Raw genomic sequence first — 27,900 nt, 5'->3', positions numbered from 1 at the left:
AAAAGTACCCTATCCATACACCTCTGCACTCGCACACCCCCAGCCCCCACCATCCCTCTCCACATTTCTGCCTGTAGGCACATTTCCACAATGTTGCTCCTTTTCATTGGGGAACACATGGTTGGATGCCCGCCCAAACAAGTGACCACTTCACCCCCTCCCCCATACGCAAAACCCGCCCCATAATCTCTATCCCCTCCCACAAACCTTCTCTCCCCTACCCCAGCCTCCCTTCTCTCTTCCCCCCACTATTAGCCCACTGGTGTGGGAGATAAGGCAGTAGAACCAGTAAATAACTCCGGTTGTATGACGATTGCGTATGGACCAGGCCCGGCCAGGCTGATAGGCTCCTCTCTGGGTTCCCCGATAACAGACCTGACTCTATAGACACCGTGAGACAAAACTACCAGGCAACCAAAAACCTGCCCTACGTCCCAAATGACATCCTTTTCTCTACATAGTGCATTACTTTTGACGTTAACAGTAGGGCACTATATGGGAATAGGGTGGCATTTGGGACACCACCCTGGACCAGCATATTCCACAGGTTCTAAACTGGGCCGGATGGGAGAGGAGGAGAGAGTGGTATCATTCTTGACCTCACTGCAATGGGGGGGATCATTGTCTTGCTGAGAGGAGATAAGTCGGGAAGAATAGCAGAATACTGCATTTGGAAGTCCTGTAAACAATTGTGGATGATTTAACTGGGGCACAGACCTAGACAATACAACAAGGCTTGTTTTTACAACCCTACCAAAAGGTAGGACACATCTGGTTTACATATTTTCTAAGTTCATAACATATAATTACTTGATTATTCAGATAATGATTTTTGCATATGAATTCCTTTTTCTGCACACTGGTTTTAGGGCTGAACTCCACCGGAAAATAAAATATTTGTTATAGAACAAGGTTGAGGATTCCTTCCTATCTGGGGAAGGAGACAGATCTAACCCCTGAAGGTCACATGGCTCCCGGTCTCATCTGATGTAACCAGGCAGCTGAGGAATGCTGGAACACAGATTTAAAACTGTCATGGTTCTGGAATATGTTGTCAGGATTCTGGAATAAACTCAGCAAAAACAAACACGTCCTCTAACTGCATTTATTTTCAGCAAACTTAACACGTGTAAATATTTGTATGAACATAAGACTCAACAGGCATAAACTGAACAAGTTCCACAGACATGTGACTAACAGAAATGGAATAATGTGTCCCTGAACAAAGGGGGGGTCAAAATCAAAAGTAACAGTCAGTTTCTGGTGTGGCCACCAGCTGCATTAAGTACTGCAGTGCATCTCCTCATGGACTGCACCAGATTTGCCAGATCTTGCTGTGAGATGTTACCCCACTCTTCCACCAAGGCACTTACAAGTTCCCGGACATTTCTGGGGAGCAATGGCCCTAGGCCTCACCCTCCGATCCAACAGGTTCCAGACGTGCTCAATGGGATTGAGATCCGGGCACTTTGTTGGCCATGGCAGAACACTGACATTCCTGTCTTGCAGGAAATCTGCCATACTGCTTGTTCTGTGCGTGGTGGTATTGTCATGCTGGAGGGTCATGTCAGGATGAGCCTGCAGGAAGGGTACCACATGAGGGAGGAGGATGTCTTCCCTGTGACGCACAGCATTGAGATTGCCTGCAATGACAACAAGCTCAGTCCGATGATGCGACACACCGTGATGTATGGTGAGGACTAGCATCACTACTCTGGACGGTTCTGACTTATAATGTGGACAACTACAAATACCTAGGCGTCTGGCTAGACTGTAAACTCTCCTTCCAGACTCACATTAAGCATATCCAATCCACAATTAAACCTAGAATCGGCTTCATATTCTGCAACAAAGCCTCCTTCACTCACGCCGCCAAACATACCTTCGTAAAACTGACTATCCTACCGATCCTCGACTTTGGCGATGTAATTTACAAAATAGCCTTCAACACTCTACTCAACAAACTGGATGCCGACTATCACAGTGCCATTCGTTTTGTCACCAAAGCCCCATATACCACCCACCACTGCGACCTGTATGCTCTCGTCGGCTGTCCCTCGCTACATATTCGTCGCCAGACCCACTGGCTCCAGGTCATCTATAAGTCTCTGCTAGGTAAATCTCTGCCTTATCTCAGCTCACTGGTTACGATAACACCCACCAGTAGAACAGTAGCATGCGCTCCAGCAGGTATGTCTCACTGGTCATCCCCAAAGCCAACACCTGCTTTGGCCATCTTTCCTTCCAGTTCTCTGCTGCCAATGACTGGAACGAATTGCAAAAATCGTTAAAGTCATATCTCCCTCACTAACTTTAAACATCAGCTATCTGAGCAGCTAACTGATCGCTGCAGCTGTACACACCTCATCTGTAAATAGCCCATTCAATCTACCTACCTCATCCCCATATTGTTTTTATTTACTGTTTTGCACACCAGTATCTCTACTTGCACATCATCATCTGCACATCTATCACTCCAGTGTTAATTTGCTAAATTGCACACACTGTATATAGACTTTTCCCCCTATGGTGTTCTTGACTGTACTTTTGTTTATTCCATGTGCAACTCTGTGTTGTTGTTGTTTGTGTTGCACTGCTTCGCTTTATCTTGGCCAGGTCGCAGTTGTAAATGAGAACTTGTTCTCAACTGGCCTACCTGGTTAAATAAAGGTGATTTTTTAATATATATATATTTTTTAAAGCCCTCAGTCCAGCCTCTCTCAGCCTATTGCGGACAGTTTGAGCACTGATGGAGGAATTGTGCATTCCTAGTGTAACTCGGGCAGTTGTTGTTGCCATCCTGGACCTGTCCCGCAGGTGTGATGTTCAGATGTACCGATCCTGTGCCGGTTTTATTACACGTGGTCTGCCACTGGGATGACAATCAGCTGTCTATCCTGTCTCCCTGTAGCGCTGTCTTAGGCGTCTCACAGTACGGACATTGAATGCCTAAGGCACCTTCACGCAGATGAGCAGGGACCGTGGGCATATTTCTTTTGGTGTTTTTCAGAGTCAGTAGAAAGGCCTCTTTAGTGTCCTAAGTTTTCATAACTGTGACCTTAATTACCTACCGTCTGTAAGTTGTTAGTGTTCTAATGACCGGTCCACAGGTGCATGTTCATTAATTGTTTATGGTTCATTGAACAAGCATGGGAAACAGTGTTTAAACCCTTTACAATGAAGATCTGTGAAGTGAATTCGATTTTTACGAATTATCTTTAAAAGACAGGGTCCTGAAAAAGGGACGTTTCTTTATTTGCTGAGTTCGTGTGTTCCCAGCGAGAGAAAGGAACAGGAAACAAAAATTCGGCGTCATGTTTGTTTGTTTTTTAGCGCCTGGCTTCCTGGAAAGGATTTACCATTTTCTGTGCTAATAAAACACACATGGAAACTTCGATCCATACAAGGAGAAGCACAGCTGCTTTCCAGGGAAAAAAAGGGGGTGGGGCACTAAATACAGATAACTCGATGCAATACCCAGGCAACAATTCTCTGTGCTCTGATATTCCCGGGACCTTCTCTGTGCTCTGACTTCCCCGGCCCGGCGTTGTGTTTCTTGGTGAACGGAGAGACAGAATGTGTGCTGCTGGGACACCAGACCGTGGCCTGGGCCGGGGCTAAAGCCTCACTGCTATGAATTAAAAGGGTTAAGTGGGGATGGAATGTTGGAGTCCTTACATAAAGAACAAATAATGAGCTAGAGAGTAGGGAAAGTAGAAGAGCGAGGGAGTAGTGGAGAGTGAGTAGAGATATGAATTAGGGTGAGAGTTGAAGAGAGGAGAGAGGGAGGAGAGAGTGAATAAAGAGAGTGTCTTATGAAATTGTTGTGGGGTGGTATTGGAAAGGAGACGTAGTGTTGGTTAACCCAGGACAGATGTGAGAATGGGAAAATTACGTGTAAAAAATATTGCGTGTGATTGCACAACCCACAGGGGTTAGGGCAGAAACTCCGATAACGGTTCGAGGCTCCACTCCACTGCACGTTCCAAATCCACACGTCCCTATTGGCCCAGGCTTGTCCAGAGACATCCCCATGCTGTCCAGAGATAGCCGGATAAGAGCGATCAGGGGCATTTAAATTCAGACTGGATGAAAATATTGCGCTAAATAATATATTCTGTTTACAAAAAAGACCAGAATAAATCAGGATATATCCTTTTTCTTTTTTACACTGGGCATTACATTCGTCATACAATAACTTCAGTAGCCTAAATAAAAGATTAGGCTAGGGATGTTAGCCGCAGATGCACCAGGGTTGATGCCAATTCCAGTTAATTCAGAAAGTAAACCAAATTCCATTTAATAATACCATTAAATATATTATTGGTTGGTTGGTAGGTGATCAAATACTTATGTCATGCAATAAAATGCAAATTAATTACTTTTTAAAAAATCATACAATGTGAGTTTTAGTGTACTTCCTGAATTGACTAGATTTTAAATGGAATTGCCCCCAACTTTGCTGGGCACCGCTATTTTGTTGTCTTAACCCACAGCATATACCTTCATAGGTTCCCACAGGGAGGCTGGGCTGCTGCATGTTATGGTGAATCTTGCCTAGCAATGCCACACCTTCGTAAAGTGGTGCCAGCCAGCAACAGAGGAAGACATGTTGCCTTTGGCTGGTGATAGGAGGGGGAGGAAGGGAGTTTCAGTTTCGCCTCCATGTAAATGTATTTCAGTGTTTCAGTGCCAAAGGCTTCAAACTACTTGTCCTGACAGCACACTGCTCTCTCTGCATGGGCTTCGATAGGGCTGACAGCCTGGCACCTATAATCAGGCTGTTTTAAATTTAGTTCATCTTCAACCTATCACATGCTGTAGCTACCGTCGTTGTTTGTCTATCATCTCCTGTCAGACTTATGTCATTAATGAAAAAAATGCTTTACGTATTGTGACACTTCAGTTTTGTTGAATGCTGTAACATTTACAAATCAAATTAAGAGAGACAATTGATATACTGATGTGTACTACCGTTGATGGGTGGTAAATCATGTAGGCTTTTACTATGATACATTGACTGCCTTGTCGTCCTAAATTGTGATGGGTGGAAAGGTGACCCTCTAGATTGCCGCACAGGGGAGGCTCCAAGCTAGTGTTGCATGCTCTCCCATTCACCTTGGGCCCATTTAGATCAACGAAAGCAAAATGCAAAAAGGATCATTTGAATATTCAAATTGAAAAGCTAGATTCATGAACTCAATACAACTACCACCGAAGGCCAAATGCTCTCGGTTACTTGGCAACCGGACGTATCATCAATACTTGATCGCAATAACTAGCTTGACAAAAAAAAATCCCTCCTCCCAGACACTGTTCATAGCAAGGCACTGGACAACTGACATCAGGGTCGTATTCAAACTAGGTTACATGCTGCTTCATGAAAACATTATTAGGTGTAATTGGGGGTGTTTACATACGGGTAAGGCTTAGTATAGCCTATCTACCTGCATAGAATACAACCCAGACATTACCTTGAAAACTAGCCTAGGGCTACCTACAGTGTACAATACTCTTCACTGTTCACCTCCTGCCTGTATGCATGTCAGAGAATATAACAAAGAACATGACAGACAGACCGGTCACAACAGTCCCGGCGTCCGGTGAGTGGTATTTGTGTGCTACTAGCTCAATCAGCCCAGTGACAAGACATGGCCAGCAACAGGGAGACAGGGATGGTGACGTCACCCAGCAGAGCAGAACGGTGACTCTGTTGAACGGGAGGAGGCTGTGCATATTACAACAGATGGGAACAGCGATCAAAGCTAGCCACAGCAAAGTAAGCCAAGCTCCTAGTCTACGCTTTGACAACAAACGCAGTACACAACAGTCTACACTGGCCATACAAGCAAGGCAGAAGCAGGGACGTCGGCCCTAAAAACATACAACCTTGAAATAGAGATGTTAACACCAAGAAATACACAGGCCTAGATTGGTCAAAAAGAGGAGGTGTACGAATAAATCCTATCAGCCATCCTTTATTTGTTGTATGATAAGGATGACAGCGCTTACAGAACGGAATCTGTTATGGACATTGAAATGGCGGCTCACACAGTAATCCATTATAGATTTTCAAAGGGACAAAACAACCTCGCGGCGGAGTTAATATCAGAAAACAGTCATACAAATTGCCTCCATAGGTCGTGAGCTATGACTCGGCTGGCCGACCCTTTGAACATCTTTTGCCATGGAAACCAAGCACCCTTTCCAGTTCGTGGAAGGCCTACAACATGGCATAAATGCCTTAAATAAAAGCGGGAGGTGGGAGGGCTGGGCTGCTGTGTCACAGCCGGGCGCCAAGTTCCACTCCTCTCCTCCTCCAGACTACCGCACCATCTGACCGGCAGCAGCTCTCCTCTGTGTACTATTGAGCAGGCCAGGCAGGCAGGCTGCAGCTAGCTCACTGCAAGGCATGGGCTGGGCCCTCCCTCACTCTAGGCTTAGCACCAGCCCTGGAGGAGACCGTCTCAATGTAGTATCCTAGCCTGGATTCCTCTGTCGTCTAGTTTTGTGTCCGATTTTGGTACGGGAGGAGACGTCTAATTGTTTGTTGCCTGGGCTTGTATCAGTTGCCAATGTGAAAGTGTGGACAAAGACTAGCACATGACAATCACATAAAGGGAAAGAGTTGTGTACCGATGGAATAGAATGATCCAGATATATATATTTTTTAAGGGCAAATCATCTGCTGAAAGGACTGTGGTTGAAATAAGGATTGGGGATTAAATGTACATGAAACTGAGCCTGTTTGAAGCTACATGGGCAGCGTTTCAAATGGCACCCTAGTTCCTATATAGTGCACTACTTTAGCTGTGGCCTTTTGCCTTCGGTCCAACCAGGAAGGGAGTCTTAGTGTCCCTTATGACATCCTATTCTCTACCACATACTCTGGTAAAAAGTAGTGCACTATATAGGGAATAGGGTGCCATTTGGTGAGAAGCCTTGGGCTGTTGCCTGGATATAACATCAGTCTGACTGCCGGAGAGTCTCAATTAGCTGATGGGGTCAGTTAGCCTAATGGACCATGTGACCTGCCAGTATTCTACTGGGCCAATATGGTTGGCTGTTGGTGCTGAAACAGGAAGAGGAAACAGATCTGTCTGTGTGTGTGCGTGCCTGATGAATGAGTCACAGGCCTTGGTAGAAGACTAGGAGTGGGCGTTGTGAATGAACAAATGAGTCTAACAATTAGAGAAAGTGTATGGGTGTCGATGTTCTCAGATCTTATTTTACGTGTGTGGGCAAGACTGGTGTGTGTCCATGCATTTTCATTTTGGCCTATCCATGCACCATGTCCAGTGCCCACGCTGACTAATATACTCATAATAAGTTGTCAGCAGTTCGTTGAGTTGCATGAGTAGGCCTAGCCAATACTAAAATGAGCATGTCATCTTATTCCCCCAATGAGGATCTAGTCCACTTTCTAGGCTGTTGAAGGAGAAGGGCCAAGGGGGCTGAGAAGGGAGGCGGAAGGCTGAGGAGCCTGAGTGTCCGAGCTTCTGGCAGGGCCAAATCTTTACCACAACAGCGTCAGGGCAGGAATCCTCTTTGCAAACAAACCCTGAGCAGAGCCCAGTAGACTGCTCTCTCTGCACCCATTCCCAGCATCTGCCCTGCCTGCCAGAAAATAAAAACTCACCAAGAACCCAGTGGCTTCCACCATGGCCCAGTCCACCGGTCCAGGAATTTGTATTGTTGTCAGAAAAGAAACAGAGATGATCTCCAACGCATCGGTGCCTCCTCTGAATTAACACATACCCAGTGGAAAGTTTTAGGTACACCACCCCGTTCACGAAAATAGTTTGCTCCTATAGTGAGTCACGTGGTCGTGGCTTGCTATATAAAGCAGGCAGACAGGCGTCGAGGCATTCAGCTACTGTTCGATTGAATTTTAGAAAAGGGCAAAACGAGTGAGCTAAATAGCTTTTAGCGTGGTATTATCGCCGGTTCCAGTATCCCAGAAAGGGCCGGCATCCTGGGCTTTTCACGCACGACAGTGTCTAGGGTTTACCAAGAACGGAGCGACAAACAAAGATCATCCAGTTATCGGGAGTCCTGTGGATGAAAACAGCTTGTGAAGAGATGAATCGAAGGAGAATGGCAAGAATCGTGCTAGCTAACAGGCAGGCCACAAATAACGGCGCAGTACAACAGTGGTGGGTAGAACGGTGTCTCAAACGCACAACTTGTCACGGGTGGGCTGTTGCAGCAGATGACCACCCCCCGGGCTCCACTTCTATCAGCTAAAAACAAGTAGCTCCAGTGGGCATGCAATCAACACTGGATAATTGAGGAATGGAAAAACATTGCCTGGTCCGACGAATCCCGGTTCTTTTTGCGTCATGCTGATGACAGAGTCAGAATTTGGTGTAAGCAGCATGAGTCCATGGCCCCACTCTGCCTGGTGTCAATGGTACAGGCTGATGGCAGAGGTGTGGGGAATGTTTTCCTGGAACACATTAGCTCCCTTGATACCAATTGAGCAACGTTTCCGTGCCACAAAGAATTCAGGCTGTTCTGGGGGCAAAGGGGGGTCCGACCCAGTACTAGATGGTGTACCTAATAAACTGGCCGCGGTGTGTACATCTAGGCCTACGCACACGGCAGGGGAAGGAGGCTCACGCAGGGAGTGACGGGGCGTGTAGTCTTTAAAAGCGCGTTCAAAAGGTTTAGGATTACATGAGTAATTTAAGTAAAGCCTGAATCACAGACAAAGACTGATATACCCCCCACCACTGTGAAAATATTGAGTTATCTGCGGCCCCATGACTGCGGATGTCATGCTAATATGCAACCTGGTTTCTGTTTCTCAGTTCTCTCCATAAAATGACATGCTATTTCAAATTTAGTCACAATTTGTTGTTAAACATATAATGGTCTAAGAGAAACCATGTGAGGGTGTCAACTTGAGGAAAACATGAGAACTTAAAATCTGATGCCAAAATCCTTTCCAATTACGCCCTTTGTTTTTGCTTTCACATTTTCCCCTTTCTCGTGTGTAACCTTTGAATTACACCACTTATAATTACATTTTAATAGTTGTATTGTGTAGCCGTGTTTAGACCTTTAGTTTAGTGTGTATATTTTAGTGCGTCAAATCTGCCAACCTCCAAGTTTGGAGGGCACCAGAAGTTGTCCTGTCCCAACAGATGTCTAGTGTGCAAAAATCTATTTGTTAACAGCCTGGTCTTTAAAAAAAAGGACTCAATAGCATCGTAATTCGTCAGTCACAGTGCCCGCCCGCCTCCATTTTGTCATAAACCCACTCCCAGCTTTGAGGGACAATTACGGGGGTAGTAGTCTATAGCAAATGAAAATCCAACGCAATATAAGGATGTTGTGTTTCTAGAGGATTCAGGCCTGGGGTGGTACAGTATAGCGAACCACTGCGGTGCGGCCCCCAGTGATCTTGAGGCAGCAGACAGCCTGAGCCCCAACCAGCCTCTCTTCTCCTCTCTCACTGCCCTGTAATCTCATTATCCATCCAGCAGACCTTTCTCCCACAGAGCAGCAGACACAGGACTCGTTTGGCCCGGGGATGAAGCATGCTCCTGGGGGACTGAGGACGCCACCCCCTTCCCCCCTTTTACTATAAATATACTGGAGACTAAGCGATATGGAGACCAAATGAATAGCAGTACCATCTCTTTATTTTTAGATCCTTGTAACAACAGTCGGGGTCCTCAAACCCCGCCATTTCCAAATGAAACTGAGTAAGTTATTGAAAGTCAGTGTTCTCTAAAACAAATCAAAAAGGAGGAAACAAGTACATTAGACATTAAAATGACATAGGCCAGGACCACCATGCGCAGCAGAATAAAATGCACACACAAACCTTGCAAACTAAACCAATTCACAAGCAATCAGAAAAGTGCCGTACAGGCACGCGAGCACAAACACACTAGGCATTTTAGCCTTATTCACACTGCCACACACACACACACACACACACACACACACACACACACACGAGCCTTTTCATTATGGGCCCGGCTCTGCGGGCGCTGCCAGGTACAGATGAGGTGTGAGAGCAATAGAGAGAGAGAGGAGGGCGGGCTAGACAGTACTATAGGAGGTGGGAGAGACTCTGCTGCCGAGGCAGCAGAGACGGGCAAGAAGAACTCTTCACACACACGGAGCTCGGGCTAGGCCTATTGGGATAGGGGGGAGGAGAAGGTGGTGGTGGGGCAGCAGCACTCTCCAAATCAGGAACTGATGCGCATACTAGTTTACACCGCCGCTGTGTCTCCAAGCACTACACTACGGTAGACAACTGTAGCCGCCGAAATGTTGACCGCATCCAACACTATCCAGTACATCCAGACAAACAAGCATGTGCTCCACTGAACATCTGTAGGCGGTCTCGAATAGGCCTCGCTTTTCAACGTATGGATGAAAATTGTCGTATAGCTTGTTGAGCAGAAGCTCACTTTGAGGGACGCCATGCAAAGGGTAGGGAGACAAAGGTTCTGAATGAATGACAAACGGCAACCTTGATAGAGCATCCAAATGTCATATTCCATCAAACCTTTGTCTCGCAAAAAGGTCAGAGGAGCTCTCGCCGATTAAGCGGTATCAGACTGATGTCCCAAAGTAATTCGGCCATCCTGAGGAAGAAGGACCTGAAGAATCTGAAAAGCAGAGCAAGAAGGGATATGCTGCTTGGCCTGAATTTTTTTTTGCCAGGGTGCATTGGGTAGTCCCAACAGGTATACGCTGTGAGTCACACAGGCCTGTATTAGCCTGGGGTGAAGAAATATCATAGATGATCATGTTCCTATAAAATGCTCCCACTGGACTAGTAAGGACTAATAAAACAGAATATCCAAACACAGAAAGAAACCAAGCGAGCATAGAACCATAAGGGTAATGACACTCCACAGTTCACAATGGCGGCATTCCCTCCTTCTCTCTGCTCTCCAGACACACAAACTGGTCTGTCAGCCGCCTTAGCTTGACTGGAGTGTGATGCACAACAGGAAACTCACTGCCACACACACACACACACAACACAAACACATGCATAACCACTTCCTGTATCTGTTAAAGAGCGGGAGGAGAAACTGAAAGAGGGTGATGTGACATCTGGTTCGTTGAACAAACAACGTTTGCTCGCTCGGTCTCTGCGCCTTCGACTCAAAACACACAACCCACATGTGCGCACAAACAAAGACGGAGCAGTGCACAGAGGGAGCTGCCCTTTAAAACGAGTCAATATCTTCTCTCTGCTGCAGGCAACAGGATACCTGAGCAGCCAATCTATTCTATTTACACTGAGTACCACAGCTACTTCTCACACACAGGCTCTTCGATATTATGTAGCGTGAATGAGGGAGGCTCTACCTCACTAGGTTAGCACTTCTTTTCGCTCTCCATAACATGGTACTACAGCCTCAGACGTTACCAGTTCATTCAAACCCGACACGAAAACGCCTAACTTTTCATACACACAAAGAGAATATGAGCTGTGGTATTCGTGTTACATTAGCGCTGAGACCAGCTACGCTGTTTGTTATCTTGTTCTTGATACTCAAACTGTGACAGATGTTCTACATGTGCGACCTGCTCCCCTCTACCCGACCCCTCTTCAGCAAGCACACACACACCACAGCAAAGGGTTCTTCAATTCCTTCTCGAGCAGCAGAGGAACTCATTTCAAAGCGACATGACCAGGTTTCATTGCCACTGCAGCCCCCCAGCAATCCTAATTGTAGAGCTAGGAGTTCCTCTCATAAAAAGGGAGGTAGTGTAGTAACCAAAGGTTAATATAAGTAGGTGGGGGTGGGGAAAGCATCCACAGTCCACACTTCCCTTTAAATTGTCCAGTAGAGGGACATTTGGCCAATCAAATGGCTTAGAGGTCATTTAAATGCAGAACGCAGATTCAGCCATGCTGTTCACTTGCGGCCGCAATGAATAAAGCGCTCAACCATGAAGGAACACACACCCGTTTATCTTTAAAGGAAGCACTGTCCACTAGAAACGTAATCTAGGTTATCACCTCTGAAGGAGAAAGGACCTGGTCAGGTTAGGATGACATTTCCAACACATGCATGTGTGGATGAGACACTGGTGCGCACACACACACACACAGTTCTGCTCTTTTAACGGGCTGATCTTTTCAACTTGTTCAGTCAAAATAACTCATCTTTTTGACTCCTTTAGTTCATTTGAGTCAGTAATACCCAGAGCACGCAGGACCCCCTACCGGTGAACAGAAAACTCAAAATAGTCATGCTTCTACAAACCTCTAGTTCACAATAAGGGGATCATTGGAGCTGTAATTTGTAACAGACTTGTAAAAGCGTGCACTTTAATAATTAACATTTGTTGATTGCTAGGCACACAAATTTGATTATTTGTAGGTACATAGGAAACAAGGTCTAATTGTGGCCGCAACCGGACTAGATTGTGAACTGTTGGCGGATTGCATTGCTTGACTGAAAGGTGATAAGCACAATGTCGTTCGCGAACTGCAGCACCACAAACAATTCATTCTCGAGTTTGTTGAGCAGAGGTGGTGTATGTTTAGTTTCGACAAAGCTGTGTCCACCATAACATTCAATAATTCATTAATTGTAATAATTCTTGCACCATGCAACCAACCATCAGCTCTAAACATGAATTTTTCATCGTCTATGCTGCCTGCAGCGTTAGACATTGCCTGTGCACATATGGGTCTTTCTAGAAACTAGGGCAGCAGTGAGGATTTCCTACGATGGACAACATGTTACAGCTGTTGATAAGTCATTGATAATGAATCAGCCGATCTTTAGATACGAGAGGAACATGGCTATATTCAATACAATTCACGAGTTGATTTAAAACCCGTGTAACCCGTCCTCGTGGTTGGTGTCTTGACGGATCTGTCCAAAATCGTGACATTAAACATTACTTCTCTATCCTTCCATTTATGGCAGTGTAAGTTGTCGTTATATATATTTATTAAGTTGTTAAATTAGACATTTAACTTGAACCCTGTACGAATCCTGGATATAGCTGTCGGACAGTTTTTGATAGAGAGACCTCAGAACCGCAGTGCAACTAAGAAACATATCATGTCTTCATATGAAAACAGTTATTGGGCACACAAATCCAAAACAATCTATGCGATTGAGAGAAGGGGGGGGGGGGGGATGCTCCTAAGCTAAAGAGTCACCTTAAAAGAGATACTTGAAACCTAAATAGATACGGTCATTAACTTGTTTCTACAATAATAATGGATAACACTGTGTTGATGTGCCTTCTCAGACTGATAGTCTAGTGACAAAGAGCTGTTGAGACAGGGCATGCGATGCAACAGCCCAAGTGATGAAAAAAAGTGTTTGCGAGTAATGTCTAGAATGTGTGTCTCTCATTCATTATGCAGGTGAAAACCGTTGTGCCTGGATCTAATATCTCTCGCGAATTGATGTTGATCATCTGTTTTCTGCTCGATTTACAGCAGGGTCTCGTTAGATTTAACAGAGAAGGCATCAAGTTAACGAGTTCATGGTTTCATATGTTTTTGTGCCTCGGATTGGACACGGGGGTCTACTAGACTCAATTGTGTAGGATAGACTTTTACCCAACATCCAACCCTATTCCTATGAATTATTCTGGACATAATGATAACATATTACATAGCCTAGTGGGCCTCCTCACAATATGATTGGGTTATGAAATAACATGACAAATACATTTTGGTAACCATGTCACACCTGCCATTTTAACTTCTTGCGACTACAGGGGGTGCTGTTTTCTCATTAGCATAATTGCATTACAGATTAAACGGCTTCCTACTCAATTCTTTATCGTACAATATGCATATTATTACTATTATTGGATAGAAAACACTCTCTAGTTTCTATAGGCGTTGGAATTTTGTCTCTGAGTGGAACAGAACTCATTCTACAGCAATTTCCCTGACATGGAGTCAGATTTCACACATTTTGGCCCCTGATCTGGAGTCAGTTTAAAGGCCACTGTGCACGCTATCAGGATACGGACACTGCTTACGTCTTCCCCTGGATGCCTTTATGTGATGACGCTTTGAATGGTATCGATTGCGCAATCACAGCCACTATAAATGAAAAAAACCTGTAGGTAGGAACTCTTTTCCAGATGCGCCGGACGCACGGTGGACACCGACCTGCTCTTTTTCCAAGCATTAGTGTAGCCAGTAATATTTCTCAGGTCATGTTTTTACTCGTTATAGGAGTTAAAAACATCATACGGTAGTTAATTTAAACCGTTTTATAGCAATTTATATCCGTTTAGTGCGCATTTTGGGACATTTATTTCTGAGACACTTTGAAGCGCCGGGCAGGTTTCCAGTTCATGCCGAACGCAGTTGGCATTTCCACATGGCAAGAGGACAGCTTTCGACCAAAAGACGATTAGACCCAAGAAAGGATTCTTTGACCAAGATTCTGATGGAAGAACAGCTCAAAGTAGGAACAATTTATTATGATAAATCGTGTTTGTCGAAAAATGTTAATCGCTTATGACGCCATCTTGTTAGACGTAGCTTCGCTTGGCGCAAACTGTATTGAAAAGTAAGGATAATTTAAAAAATGTAATTCCGCGATTGTATTAAGAATGAAATTGTCTATCAATCGCTGTCCACCCTATATTTTTTTGTCACGTTTATGAGTATTTATGTATACGACTAGATCACTGTCTAATATGGCGCACGACATTGTCTGACCAGCTGGGCAACTTTTGTCATTGTCTAACCATGATTTTGGTGGCTAAATATGCACATTTTCGAACAAACTGTATATGTATGTTGTAATATGATGTTACAGGAGTGTCATCTGAAGAATTCTGAGAAGGTTAGTGAAAAAATTAATATATTTTGGCGATGTTTACGTTATCGCTCTCTTTGGCTAGAATCAATGCTCTGGTAACGTTTGCATATGTGGTATGCTAATATAACGATTTATTGTGTTTTCGCTGTAAGACACTTAGAAAATCTTAAATATTGTCTGTATTCACAGGATCTGTGTCTTTCGATTAGTGTATGCTGTGTATTTTTACGAAATGTTTGATGATTAGTAATTAGGTAAACACGTTGCTCTATGTATTTATTCTAGTCCATTTGTGACGGTGGGTGCAATTGTAAACTATGATATCTACCTGAAATATGCACATTTTTCTAACAAAACCTATCCTATACCATAAATATGTTATCAGACTGTCATCTGATGAGGTTTTTTCTTGGTTAGTGGGTATCAATATCTTAGTTTAGCCGAATTGGTGATAGCACCTGATGGAGTAAGAAACTGATGGAGTTAGAAAAGTGGTGTCTTTTGCTAACGTGGTTAGCAAAATGAAATGGTGGCTTTATTCACAAGATCTGTATCTTTCATTAGGTGTCTTGGACTTGTGATTTAATGATATTTAGATGCTACTATTTAATTGTGACGCTATGCTAGCGATGCTACTCAGTGTGTGGGGGGGTGGGAGGTGCTCCCGGACCCGGGGTAGATACTCGTGAAAGGTTAAACAATGCAAGAAGCTTGAAATAGCCTTCTTGGAAGTTCAATTTGGAGCTCAGAAATTCAAGCGGTCTACCGGAATAGGTCTACCTTGAAAAATCTGACATTTCCTGCATTTGGTCCTTGAACTGTCCTTGTAATTATTGTAGCCAATGTACACGTTCTCCTGCTTCGCTTATAATGAACCGTGATTTCATTTTTGATTTGTTTTTGTGAGCGGTGGCCACTTTCATTTGTTTACCACAGCTTCAATTGAAGAGGTGTTGCGCTACACTGTTGCAGGTAAAACCATGTGGTTATTATGAGGCAGACAACATATAATGCTGGCTTCAACTTGGCTTTCCATACAAATCATTCCATTACAAAATAAGTGGTTATTGGTCACTTTCTTATTATAAAAACTGTGTGTGTCAGTGGTGAAAAAGTACCCAATTGCAAACATAGATTATTATATATTTTTTTTATGCTGGCCATCCCATGGATCATTTAGCTATTTGATTTTGAATTTTAGGACCCTTTAGGTATATATAAAAAAAATATTCCAAAAACTAATTATACATACACATTTTTTTTTAAATAAAATATTGAACTTGGCGTCCAATATAGTGAACATAAATAAATGCAACATGCAATAATTTCAACGATTTTACTGAGTTAGACTTAATACAAGGAAATTATTTGCCCATATCTATAGATGTCACAACTGAGCGGGGGTGCAGCCATGGGTGGACCTGGGGGGGCATAGGCCCACCCACTGGGGCGCCAGGCCCAACCAATCAGAATGAGTTTCTCCCCCACAAAAGGGCATTATTACGGAGAAATTCTCCTTCGTTTCATCAGCTGTCTGGGTGGCTGGTTTCTGACAATCCCGCAGGTGAAGAAGTCAGATGTGGAGGTCCTGGGCTGTCGTGGTCACACGTGGTCTGTGGTTGTGAGGCCGGCTGACGTACTGCTTATGGTAGAGAAATTAACATTGAATTCTTTAGCAACAGCTCTGGTGGACAATCCTGCAGTCAGCATGCCAATTGCACATCTAATAGATATGAAAACTAAGCAAATATATTGGGTTTTTTTTGGACACAGTGAGTATACAAAACATGGAATAACACATGCTCTTTCCATGATATAGACTGATCAGGTGAAAACTATGACCCCTTATTGATGTCACTTGTTAAATCCACTTCAATGAGTGTAGATAGGTTAAAGAAGGATTTTTAAGCCTTGAGACAACTGAGACATTGATTGCGTATGTGTGCCATTCAGAGGGTGAATGGGCTAGACAAAAGATTTAAGTGCCTTTGAACGGGGTATGGTAGTAGGTGCCAGGCGCACCAGTTTGTGTCAAAACTGCAACACAGCTGGGTTTTTCACGCTCAACAGTTTCCCCGTGTGTATCAAGAATGGCCCACCACCCAAAGGACATCCAGCCAACTTGACACAACTGTGGGAAGCATTGGAGTCAACATGGGTCAGCATCCCTGTGGAAGGCTTTCAACACCTTGTAGAGTCCATGCCCCGACAAAGTGAGGCTGTTCTGAGGGCAAAAGAGGGTACTCATTATTAGGAAGGTGTTCCTAATGTTTGGCATACTCAGTGTATTTAACCCCTTATTTTTGTTGGCACAAAGCTGCCTTCACACTTCCATTCGTTTGTATGGGTTACCTTCAGATGAGGCCTGTGACACTTATGGGGGTTGTAGAGCAAAACGGAGAACACAAATCGTGTTTGTGAGTCTCCCCCTTTCCATAGTCATTTGTTTGTAGTGCAAACCGTTCGGGCGCTACACACGATTTCGTGAGAAGAACAATTTTCAGTGGTGGAAAAAGTACCCCATTGTCATACTTAGTAAAAGTAAAGATAACTTAACAAAAAATGAGTAAAATACTACTTGAGTAAAAGTCTAAAAGTAGTTGGCTTTAAATTTACGCAAGTATCAAAAGTAAATGCAATTGCTAAAATATACTTACATATCAAAAGTATTAATCATTTCAAATTCCTTATATTAGGCCATTTTTCTTTCTTTTAAAAAAATGTTCTGATAACCATGGGAACACTCCAACACTGAAATCATTTACAAACAAAGCATTTGTGTTTAGTGAGTCTGCCAGATCAGAGGCAGTACGGATGACCAGGGATGTTCTCTTGATACGTGTGAGAATAGGACCATTTTCTGTCCTGCTAAGCATTCAAAATGTAACAAGTACTTATGGGTGTCAGAGAAAATGGAGTAAAGGTAAATTATTTTCTTTAGGAACGTAGTGAATTAAAAGTTGACGAATATAAAGTACAGATACGCCAAACCACTACTTAAGTAATACTTAAGTATTTTTTACGCCACTGTCAATAGTCGGGATGTCTCATGGTCTGAAACACTGCTGTAACTCTGCCACCTTCTCACAGGTTTCGAAAGAGAGCACCAAACGTAGGCTTACTCTGTCTACTGTACAAACAATTCAATGAGACAAAAAAAGCACATAAAAAGGCACCTCGTTGGCACGTTTTTCAATCCCCCTGGAATGTAAATAAGACTGATGTTATATCATCAGCCTATATAACGATATTATGGAAATGTGGAACATTATGGAAAACGAGACTTCTCCCCTTCCCATTCATCTGAGAATACGGTCTAAGCCTAGTAGCCTACCATCCCCTGAAACCACTAATGAACATGACTGTCTGTACCCCATCTATCTTTCAATGGTGTTGGTCCTAGGATTTAAGATAGAAAACCAGCCTAAGAGAACCTCAGTGATCTTTAGAGGGGAAGCTCTGAGCCAGAGCGGTCTTCTTGGCTCCATTAGCGAAGAGCAAACACAGTGGTGTGAGTGAGTGAGTGAGTGAACGCGGGTGAGGGAGACAGAATGGCAATGCATTAAATCATTGCAGTCACACCACCACAGGCAGAGAGGTTCGGGGTGGCGGTGGTGAACTAGTATTTGTATGGTATTTCCTGCTATCGCAGAGTGTGAATGACTCTGGACAGGACTACTGCAGACATGGAGTGTCATAGTAACAGCAAACACACCGAATGGAGGACTTGACCCCCATACCAACAAACTTTGTGACAACTGCAGATGTAAAAAGGGCTTTAAGCATAAATGTGATTGCATTTGAGTAAGGAGTCCCAGACCACCACCATTTCACTCTGTAGCTATTGCTTCCCATTGTCATTGTGTTGTGCAGCCATGCTGTAAGTGTGTCACATAGCAGCTTCCATTTCAATGGATCATAGGAAAACATTAACGAGCCAAGAACAAGACATTTCAATGCCACCTCAGGCTTGGCTTGTCCCTGTAAAAGGGACGAGGCCCTCCGGCCCAATTAAACTAAACCATTTTAGTGGTGGTTGCCCTAGCGAAATATTCAGTCAATGTGCTTGCAATTGTTTTAGTAGAGCCCAATATAAAATTCCCAAACCAGTTATATTGCTCTATCTGGTAGCAACAGAGGGCACCAGCATCCTGTCCCCTGGATATGCATAAACTTGATCAGATTCATTGGCACAGCCTTGCAGTAACATCAGTTGAACCCTTCAGCTGGGTTGTGTCCTTTCGGCACTAAATGGGAGAAGTAAAAGTGGAAGGGACTACCTGGACTTGTCCAATAATAAACACTCATGTTCGTTTTCTGTTGCAAAACATGTTGTTACGTTGAGCCCTAATCAACCCAACCCTGATGAGGAGAAAACTACCATCCAACCCCCAGGGCCTTCATTACAGGGGGGTGGGGTGAACCATATCCTACTTCTACCATAAGCTCCAGAAAGCCATCCTGAGAAGGCAGGCGTGTTGTCGTTTCAATCCCAACCCATTAATCTAGTGGTGGTGCTGGTGGTAGCCGTCTGCTAATCCAGCGTGCTAGTAATCTCCAGACTGATTAAACAGACGTCTAATGCACCATGTGCTGACCAACACTGCCTTTTTAAATCAATATTGTTGTTGGAAACCTTCTGGTTAGATAAGAATGATGAACAATAAGAATGATTATCTATAATGAAAAAAATATGCAGACGAAAGTATTACTTATAACAAGGGAAAAATGAAAAAAAAATAATAATAATTTTGTTCTGTACTCTTGCTTTGGGGCGAGATAAAGTGGTCTTTACGGATATTACAGCTAGACCTGTAGTGTGTGAGAGGGGCAGATGAGGGCCATTTGAGACACCACATTACTGTTGAGCACTGAGCAGCTAGAGTCAGTCCGGGTGTTTTTTTCTCTCCATTCACTGACCAGGGGTGCAGCTGAACAGGACCCAGGATATGGCAACATGTGGTGCGGACTGCGGAGAGGACACGTTACATAGAAACTTCTAGAAAACGGGCTAACAAAAGAGCCTGGCGTCAGGCTGAAAGACTGATGAACAGGCAACACCAGGTGAACGTATCAACACAAGCCAGGGAAAAGGAGAGACAAAAAGGAAGGCAGAAAGGAGAGAAAAGATGAACGGATATAAAGAAGAAAACCACCCACGCAAAGAAATCCTAACCAATCAGCTTGCTTCGAGGATCCTGCGAGCTAACTGGCTAAACTGGAAAGCCAACCGAAAGGTCTGCAAGCAGGAAGGAACAAGGACGTAGTGGATCCATTTGTAAATGATTAACTTGGTTCCTTAAATCACATTGACAAGGACTCTTAGCACGGCCCTGTGAAGCACACAGAATTAATTGAAGGGCAGGGCACAAAAAGTCTGTTTTTCCATAGTTTGGCTAAGAGCTTAGTTCCTCTCATGCTAACTAGCCTAATGTGGGCCAAGGCTACAGGTTTATGTGCCAAACGGCTATGCAAAAAAGGAAGCTGCGCTAACATGACAGGAAACTCAAACTGTTGCAATTATGGCAATAAAATCTATCAGGACTAAGCTCTCACACACCAATAACTGCAGGAAGAGGTTGGTAACTGCTTGAGAGCTTTACTTATTTAAAACCTTGACACACCTCACAAAGTAATCTTTCTCCCAATTTCCTTGCCATTGTTTTGGTGCAGAAGAATATAAAATAAGATTTTGCACTTAAGAAAATTAGGATGCCAAAAGTATTGGTACAAACAAATCTCACACTCAATTTGCATGAGGTTGCATTCACATGCCCACCATCACTAAATATATTTCACACCAAGTTAAGCATCAGTGGGAGGAAGGATAAGGACCTAGTTCTCCATATTGAATTTGAAGGGATTGAAGGAACGAAAGTATTGCACCGAGACCATGTGAGAATGAGTTGCTGCTGACACGTCGACAGTACTATAATACATGAGGCTTTGTGGAGAGTCGGCATAAGATGAAGAGGAGCATGTGAGATGTGAGTACAGATGAAGAAGAGGAAGAAGAAGAAAAACACGCCACAAAAAAAGAAACATCCTGTTATCAAAAGGCAGTGGGTTTGCATAATGGGGCGTGGCTAGGCTCAGGCTTTTGAGACAGAGCTGCCACTTGGGCTGACAGGGTGGAGCTAGTCTCTGGAAGAGGCCAAAATGGAGCAGACAGTGGAATGCACCAGAAAAAGGCCTTGCATCATCCTGAGTCAGTGCCCTGCAGCACTAAGGCTGAAGGAGCAGAACACCAGAGAGCCCATATCAATAAAGCATCTTAGAGTAAGAGTGCTGATCAAATATCAGTTTTGGATCATAACGAATAAGATGATATGGACAGATCCTAGGTCAGCACTGCTACTCAGACACTTTGTGGATAAGGGCCCAGAGCCTACTAGGCCATGTTGAAAAATCGGACACTTACCTGCGCAGGTGACCTGTCCTGCATTTCCAACATGACCCTGTTGCTCCCCCCAAAAAACTCCAGGAGCAAGACGGGTTACCCGGGGGGGGGGGGGGGGGGTTGACAAGGGAAAGGGGTTCACGGGGAGGAGAAAGGTCACCAGAATGCACATCATTCTCATCACAACAGTGTTTCACAAACATATTAAGGCTGTGGATGAGTAGATATGAATCTAAAAACAACCCCAGTTAGGTAGAACCGAAAGCAACAGTTCATAGAACTGTTTTATTCATGAATGCATAATATTTAGGCCTAGTGGGTTATGGGAGTGAGTGAAACGGTTGGCCTACAGGGTGCTACAAGACCTTGCCTGGAAGGCAGCCAAAGGTTAATGATTACAAATGGAGGATATAAGGCCAACCAACAGGGCCTAAAATGAATACCGGCTACCTGCCAAATGCGGGTAGATTTTGGCTTTGCCGGGAAAGAGCGTCTAATTTTACCAGCCACGTTGGCGCATGGTAACACTTCGGACTCAAAATTGTGAGCACTTCATAAAAAGAGTCAAGTATGGGCACAAGTGCGAGTTGTGCATTGTAGCAAAATAAATGTTGCACTAATTTACTTGAATGACTTCTAAAGTGAGACTTTGTCCTCGTGTTTCTTACCCATTTACATAGTTTTGTTCACAAGCTCGGTTGCTTTTCAATGTTTGAGTTTGCTCTGACAGCTAACAAAAAGAGACATCGTTGGCCTCTTCTAGTGACATTGTAGCAGGCACAAGTGATGACTCAAGTAGCCCTGTTACCAAGGTAACCTTAAAGGGGAGCAAAACATTTGACAAAATACTCAGGTCACAGAATATTTCATTAAATTGAGCAACATACCACATTACTTCTTACTAGTAACAGATTACTTGTTTTAGAAACATTACTAAGCATGCTCATCTGTTTTTTTCTTTGTGTAACTATGGCAAAACAAATATTTGGGCTGGGGGGGAAAAAAATGAGTGGCTTGTAGATTATTATATATATTTTTTTTTTATCTACTTTCCACCGTGGCTGGTATACAAAATAAAATGTTTAGGCTCTTTCAACCAACCATCAAGCCCTCTAGTAGAAACCTCAATGATGCTAATCTTTACATAAGCTTTGTTGTGCCACTATGACATGTACAAAAAGGCCACACACAAACAAGCAGACTCGTACACAGAGACCCTACTCATCACGTGACACACAGACATCAAAAGCAGACCGGTCATTCTGTGTCAAAGAGAACAATTGGGTTGTAAAATGAGACCAACTCAAAACAAGACAACTGCTCTGCTTTTAGATTTTCAGGTCCATTTCAGAACAGGTCTAACTTTTTAGACCTCTACTTGAGAGGCCCAACATAACCGCTGTCACAACAGACAATACCAGGAACATTGTAAATGATGTCACAGAAACTGGACTTGGGCAACAAATAGGGTGCTTTTTCGTATTTTGCTAAATTAACAAAAATTAACAGTTGACATTTCATTTTCCTGCTGTAACTTAACCACAAAGTCAGGACAAACACGGTGTGCAGACAGACAGATCACACAAATCAAACCTCAGGGGGTTGCTCAGAGCCAAATGTTAAAATGCCCTTATAGTGGCTGCATCAACGCCACAATAGCGACTTCAACTGGTCTGGAAATAACAAGCTTTCCTTACACAAGACACAACAGACATCCAGACACACACAAACGACAAGGTGGAACCATCAACAAGCTGCCAACCTAAACTATGAAAAGCAGGAATAGGTCTTTGCAAATATGTTCTCTGTTCATCATATAGAATGTTATGGAAGTGGATGAGTCATGTACAAGAAAAACGAAAAACAGTGCCCCCCCCCCCCTCTCTCCGCAAGAGGAGCGCCCTGTCACCTCTTAAAGGTGCAGGTGCCCCTATTTTCTTCTCCCACACGGACAGTCAGACAGAGACTGTAAAAAACAGCAGCTGTGTCATCATGCTCTCTCACTATAATCTGGCTGGATGTAAGCCTATTTGGTCTTACGCAATTCGCCATGTGACCGACCAACTGCTTTCATCATGCCCGAATGTAGGTTATCCCTCATACCGTCGCGTCGGTCCGTCTTTAGCTTTAGTTCACAACATTCAAACAAGGCCTCGGTGACTATGACCCACAGTCAGGCTCACGTTGCGTCCCAAATAGCTCCTTATCCACTACATAGTGCACTACTTTTGATCCCAGCCCTATGGGCCCTGGTCCAAAGTGGTGCACTATATAGATTGGTTAGTGCCCATGGGCCACGCACTACACACAATAACCAGTGGGCCTGGTGGAGCTGGAATCAGAGGAAAGCCGCAGGGCTGGCTATAAAAAGAGCCAAACATAGTGTTCACATGTTACTCAACTGAGGATCATAAAGAAGAGGCCAATCCAACTGAATAGGAACATCTAACGTAACCAGCAACAGCTAGCCAACGCTATTCAAAAGTTGAGGCAACATTCAACAACATAGGACCAATACTGAATACTTCAGGGTGGATTGTCCATCTACCCCCACATTATTTCATCTGCCTGTAAAAAAAGAGATGAAAACACCATCTATGGGTTAAAATTGACTCCTGCGATGATCACATTTAGTGCCTCCTCCAATGTAGTCAACTAGCAAAAGAACAGCAATATCGAACATAGGATAACAACCGCACTGGAATTAACCTAACCTGGGGCCAAGATAGCTTCTTTCGGATATCTCTGCCTTCACGTCTTTGAAAACGGTGGTTGCTTAGACCCAGGCTTATCCCTGAAGACATGAAAGTGTGTTTGAAGCCGAGGACTGCACTGCACCATCAGAACAGCCTTTTATTAAAACAGGGGGTTTTAATTCACTTTCATTACCCATCAGCCATCACTTCATCAGGGTCACCTTCCACACAAAGGAGGGTGCAAGCCACATCCTCATGAACACAGGACCAGGAAGACGTAGCGCGCGGACACACGCTTGTATGTAACATAAGTGGGCCTGGATTAGGCTTCATTTCAGCAGCAGAGAGTGGTAACCGGAGATGAACCCTGAAACCGGCAGTGTTTCTCTGTTAAAAACGAGACTACAGATCCCAGTGGCTAACAACCCAAGCCAGGATGGAGTCCCCCCTCTTTCACTCACTCACTCTAGGATCTTTGTATTTCCCTCTACTGCAGCCTACGACTCCCTCTCTGCTTTCTCCCCATACTAAACGCCAATTTAGTCAATATTACTTAATTCCAAAAGGCCCATTCCACTCTCTCTTTATCCAATTAAATTGTCTGTTAAACGGGAAAAAACACATTTTCCTTTTGTCCAGGTACTTACAGAGAGATGTGTCGCTGCTCGATGTCCACCCTGGTGAGCTCGTCCTCTTCCACGTCCGTCTCTCCTCCGGAGCTGCTCTCCGTGGCGTCCGAGTCGAAGGCACTCTCCGTGGACCTCAGGTTGGTGGTTCCGCTGAGAGACAGGCGCTCCAGCTCCGCCGGGACAGAGCCGTCCTTCAGGAATCGCCCAAGCCCCTCCCTCTCCTGCGGGGTGAGGGGGGCGTCCTGGCCTCCGCGTCTCCCGCCAGGTCGGAGGGCATCCAGTGGCCCCAGGGTGCTCTCCAGGAGCCCCCCCAGCTGCTGCTGGACATGGTGCTCCACCTGCTTGGCCTGAACCACCTGGAGGCGCTTCCTCAGGCGCCGCAGACGCCCCTCGATCTCGCCCTGCCGGCTCTGGCTCTGCTGAGTCCGCTCCTTAACGTCCACTCCAAGGCTGCCCAGGCCCAGAGAGGTCTGTCGGTCCGTTGGGGAAAGGGATGATGTGTCCGTGGCCAGCGATGGTGGCCGTTCTGAGGGTTTGCTGTCGGGCCAGTCCATGGGGGTGTTGGTGGAGGCTGCGGGGGGTGCTGGCTGTTCAGGGTTTCCAGCAGGGTTGTAGGACAGTCCTGTGGGCTGCTGGTGCTGCCCTCCCCCGTTGAGAGGAGAGTTTCCTCTAGAGGCAGCTGTGTGGGGTTGGGGCTGGGGAACCGGGGAGTCCAGTCCATGTCCAGCAGGAGGCCTGTTATTACCTCCATTGACCGCTGTCATACTGTCCCGGTCCGCCCCGTTTTTGGCCAACTTCTTGGCCACGCCGTTGACCGGTGGCGGCGAGCTTGACAGGGCCGGGGGACCACCTCCTCTGCTGTTACTCATGATGCTCTTCAGCTGCTCCTCTGAGAGCTCCAGTGTCTTGTGTTTCCTGGGCAGGAAGCTGGGCAGAAGGCCGTGTTTCTGCAGCAGGACGCCTTGCAGCTTCAGTGACTCCTTGGTAGAGGGAACGGATGTCACGTCCGAGCACAGGTACGACGCCACCAGCGGCTGTAGTTTCCCAAGAGGTGTGGAAGGAGCCTCGTTGCCTCGCGGCGACTCCTCCCTCCCCTTACCTGTGATGGACCCCCCGTGGGGACCGCGCTCTTCAGATGCCTTGCGCTTGACGGCGCCGTTGCTGGAGACGAGGATGTGACTGGTGCCGCCGCTGCTCTCCACGCCGCTCGGGGAGAGGTTGGAGGAGGGCGGAGCCAGTTTGAAGCGGATGCGGTGAGCTTCGGCCGGCGCGTCGGTTAGAGCGGGCGCCATCGCAGCCATGCAGCACAGGGAGGGGGCGGGCGAGGGGGCCTCTCCCGGTGCTGAGGCCAGCTCCACACCACCCACCTACCGCCTCGCCAGAGGACAGCCTAGGAGAGAGGGGGAGTCAGAGATATACATTAAAAACACAGCACCACATCCATGAGCCATTTCCAACGTTCATACTTGATAAATCATCATTCACTGTCATCCAAACCAAGAGCATTCTATGTAACGCTTCAAATTTGCCTATAGTAGTCATAATGATCTGGCCCTACTGCCACATTACAGCAATATGGTTGCTGACAGACAGTGAAGCTTTTATACATATGAACTCAGACATCAATTACATGTTTCTAGAGCACAGAGGAGCAGGTGCGTAGATGAAACCATAGCTGGAGGATAGAGAGTGAAGCAGGGTGGGGGGGGGGTTCATTTACCAGCAGTACTACATTGAGGAGCTATGCAGCTTAATTTATGTCTGCGTGGGACACAGGAGGGAACAGCTGATCTCACCAAATGTAGGTCAGAGCCCTAGCTGGAGCAAAGGCCTACCAAAACGCATCCAGACAAGGGGGATTTGAGCAGCCGATCATCGGTAGGTTAACGGGGTAAAAGAAAGGAAGGAGCAGAGTGATGGGAAAAGTACCTTACCAGGAGTCATTTCTATATTTTCAAAGTACTTTCCTGAAGCTCAGATGGGGTTTTAAGACCCCATAGCCAAACTAAGCTCACCATTTCAATGTGTAATTTGGTTAGATGTTGGCAGGCTGCCTGGCTAATGTAATTCAAGAACAAGGGAGGGTACAGACTGAGGAGAAGACAGGTAAATCATAATGGTGGAAGGGAAAACTATGCAGGTGGCTGGCTGGCTTTGCAAGTGCAAATTATGCTAGCACGATTCTAACATAGCTGCTCAATAGAAAAATCTGTGTGTAATATTTCTAAGAAATGTCTAGGTCATGAATACAAACAGGTCAGGCTGACACGACATGAAATCATTACTCCTTTTCTGAGAACAGAGAGCGAGAAGACTGGTGTGTTACGTTCTGAAAGGGTGCCGTGCTGTAACACTGCAGATCCAAAGGGTGTGGTGATGGATGGCACAGGTGTTAGGTTACACTGTGCAGCTGCGTAAAAGGATAGGCTACATGCTCCATCATTTCCTATTAGATTAGGCCTAGGCTTAAAAATCACCAAAAGAAAGGCAGTGTTGTGTTCAGCTTTATAACATTTGTCCACAAAGAATGCAATAACGTAAAGCAATGCAATAATGTAGAGAATCACGTAGGCTTGTCTTACGGCAAATGTGTAGCCTATGACTTTATTAGAATGCAAAAACAATGTTCATGTTTCATCTTCAAGATAAATGCAAAGCATTTACTGGGCTATTTGACCCAGTAAATCATGCATTCAAACTATTCCCACTTCCTATATGTAAAATTAATTTTTCAACTTGACTCAAAAAATAAATAAACATTTTTTGCAATACTGAATGTTTCTCAACAGGGAGGGTGTTTTATTAAGAGTACCAAGTAAATGAGGAAATATTGACCTGTGTCACTGAATGACACTACATTCAATATTACTTAACAGCTGCACTATTTTAAGCAACAGCGCTAGCAAGCAGAAAGGCAAGAGGCTCCTAAAAAGAAACTGAAAATGCAAATAGAAACACCTTAAAAATAAGGGCAGCTGCTACGAACTGACGAGGGGAGGAGAGGCATATGTTAAATTCGTCCTAATCTTGTGATAATGTTTTACTCAAAATGCCTTGCGTGTGGCAGCCATGGATGGGCTGGGACAAGCTGGGACGTGGAGCTGCTGCAGTAGGGGGGAGGGGAGAGGTGTGAGGAAACAAGTTGTCCCCCATCTGGCCAACCACAGCTTAGTGGACAGGAAAACACTGAAAACCAATCGAAGCTGAATGACAGTCAGGGCAACCAATTGGATGGCTCTGCATGATCGGTAGGTGGGGAATGTTGAACAGCAATGCAGATTAGGGCATATCTCCTCACAAAATTGAGGGAAAATGTAAGGGAAAGAAAGAGTAAAAGAGGGGGACGGGAAGGCCTAAGTCATTTGATTTTCTCTCAAGCCATT

The 27,900-nt window shown here is 44.9% G+C and overlaps 1 pseudogene; it reads right to left on the bottom strand.

Moving 5' to 3' along the window:
* Nucleotides 1-27,900, bottom strand: part of LOC129822681 (KAT8 regulatory NSL complex subunit 1-like) — a 77,050-nt pseudogene that overhangs the window by 27,022 nt on the left and 22,128 nt on the right.

This window comes from Salvelinus fontinalis, chromosome 2 (assembly GCF_029448725.1).
Source record: "Salvelinus fontinalis isolate EN_2023a chromosome 2, ASM2944872v1, whole genome shotgun sequence".
Lineage (NCBI taxonomy): Eukaryota > Metazoa > Chordata > Actinopteri > Salmoniformes > Salmonidae > Salvelinus > Salvelinus fontinalis.
This window is presented reverse-complemented; position numbering and strand designations above follow the sequence as displayed.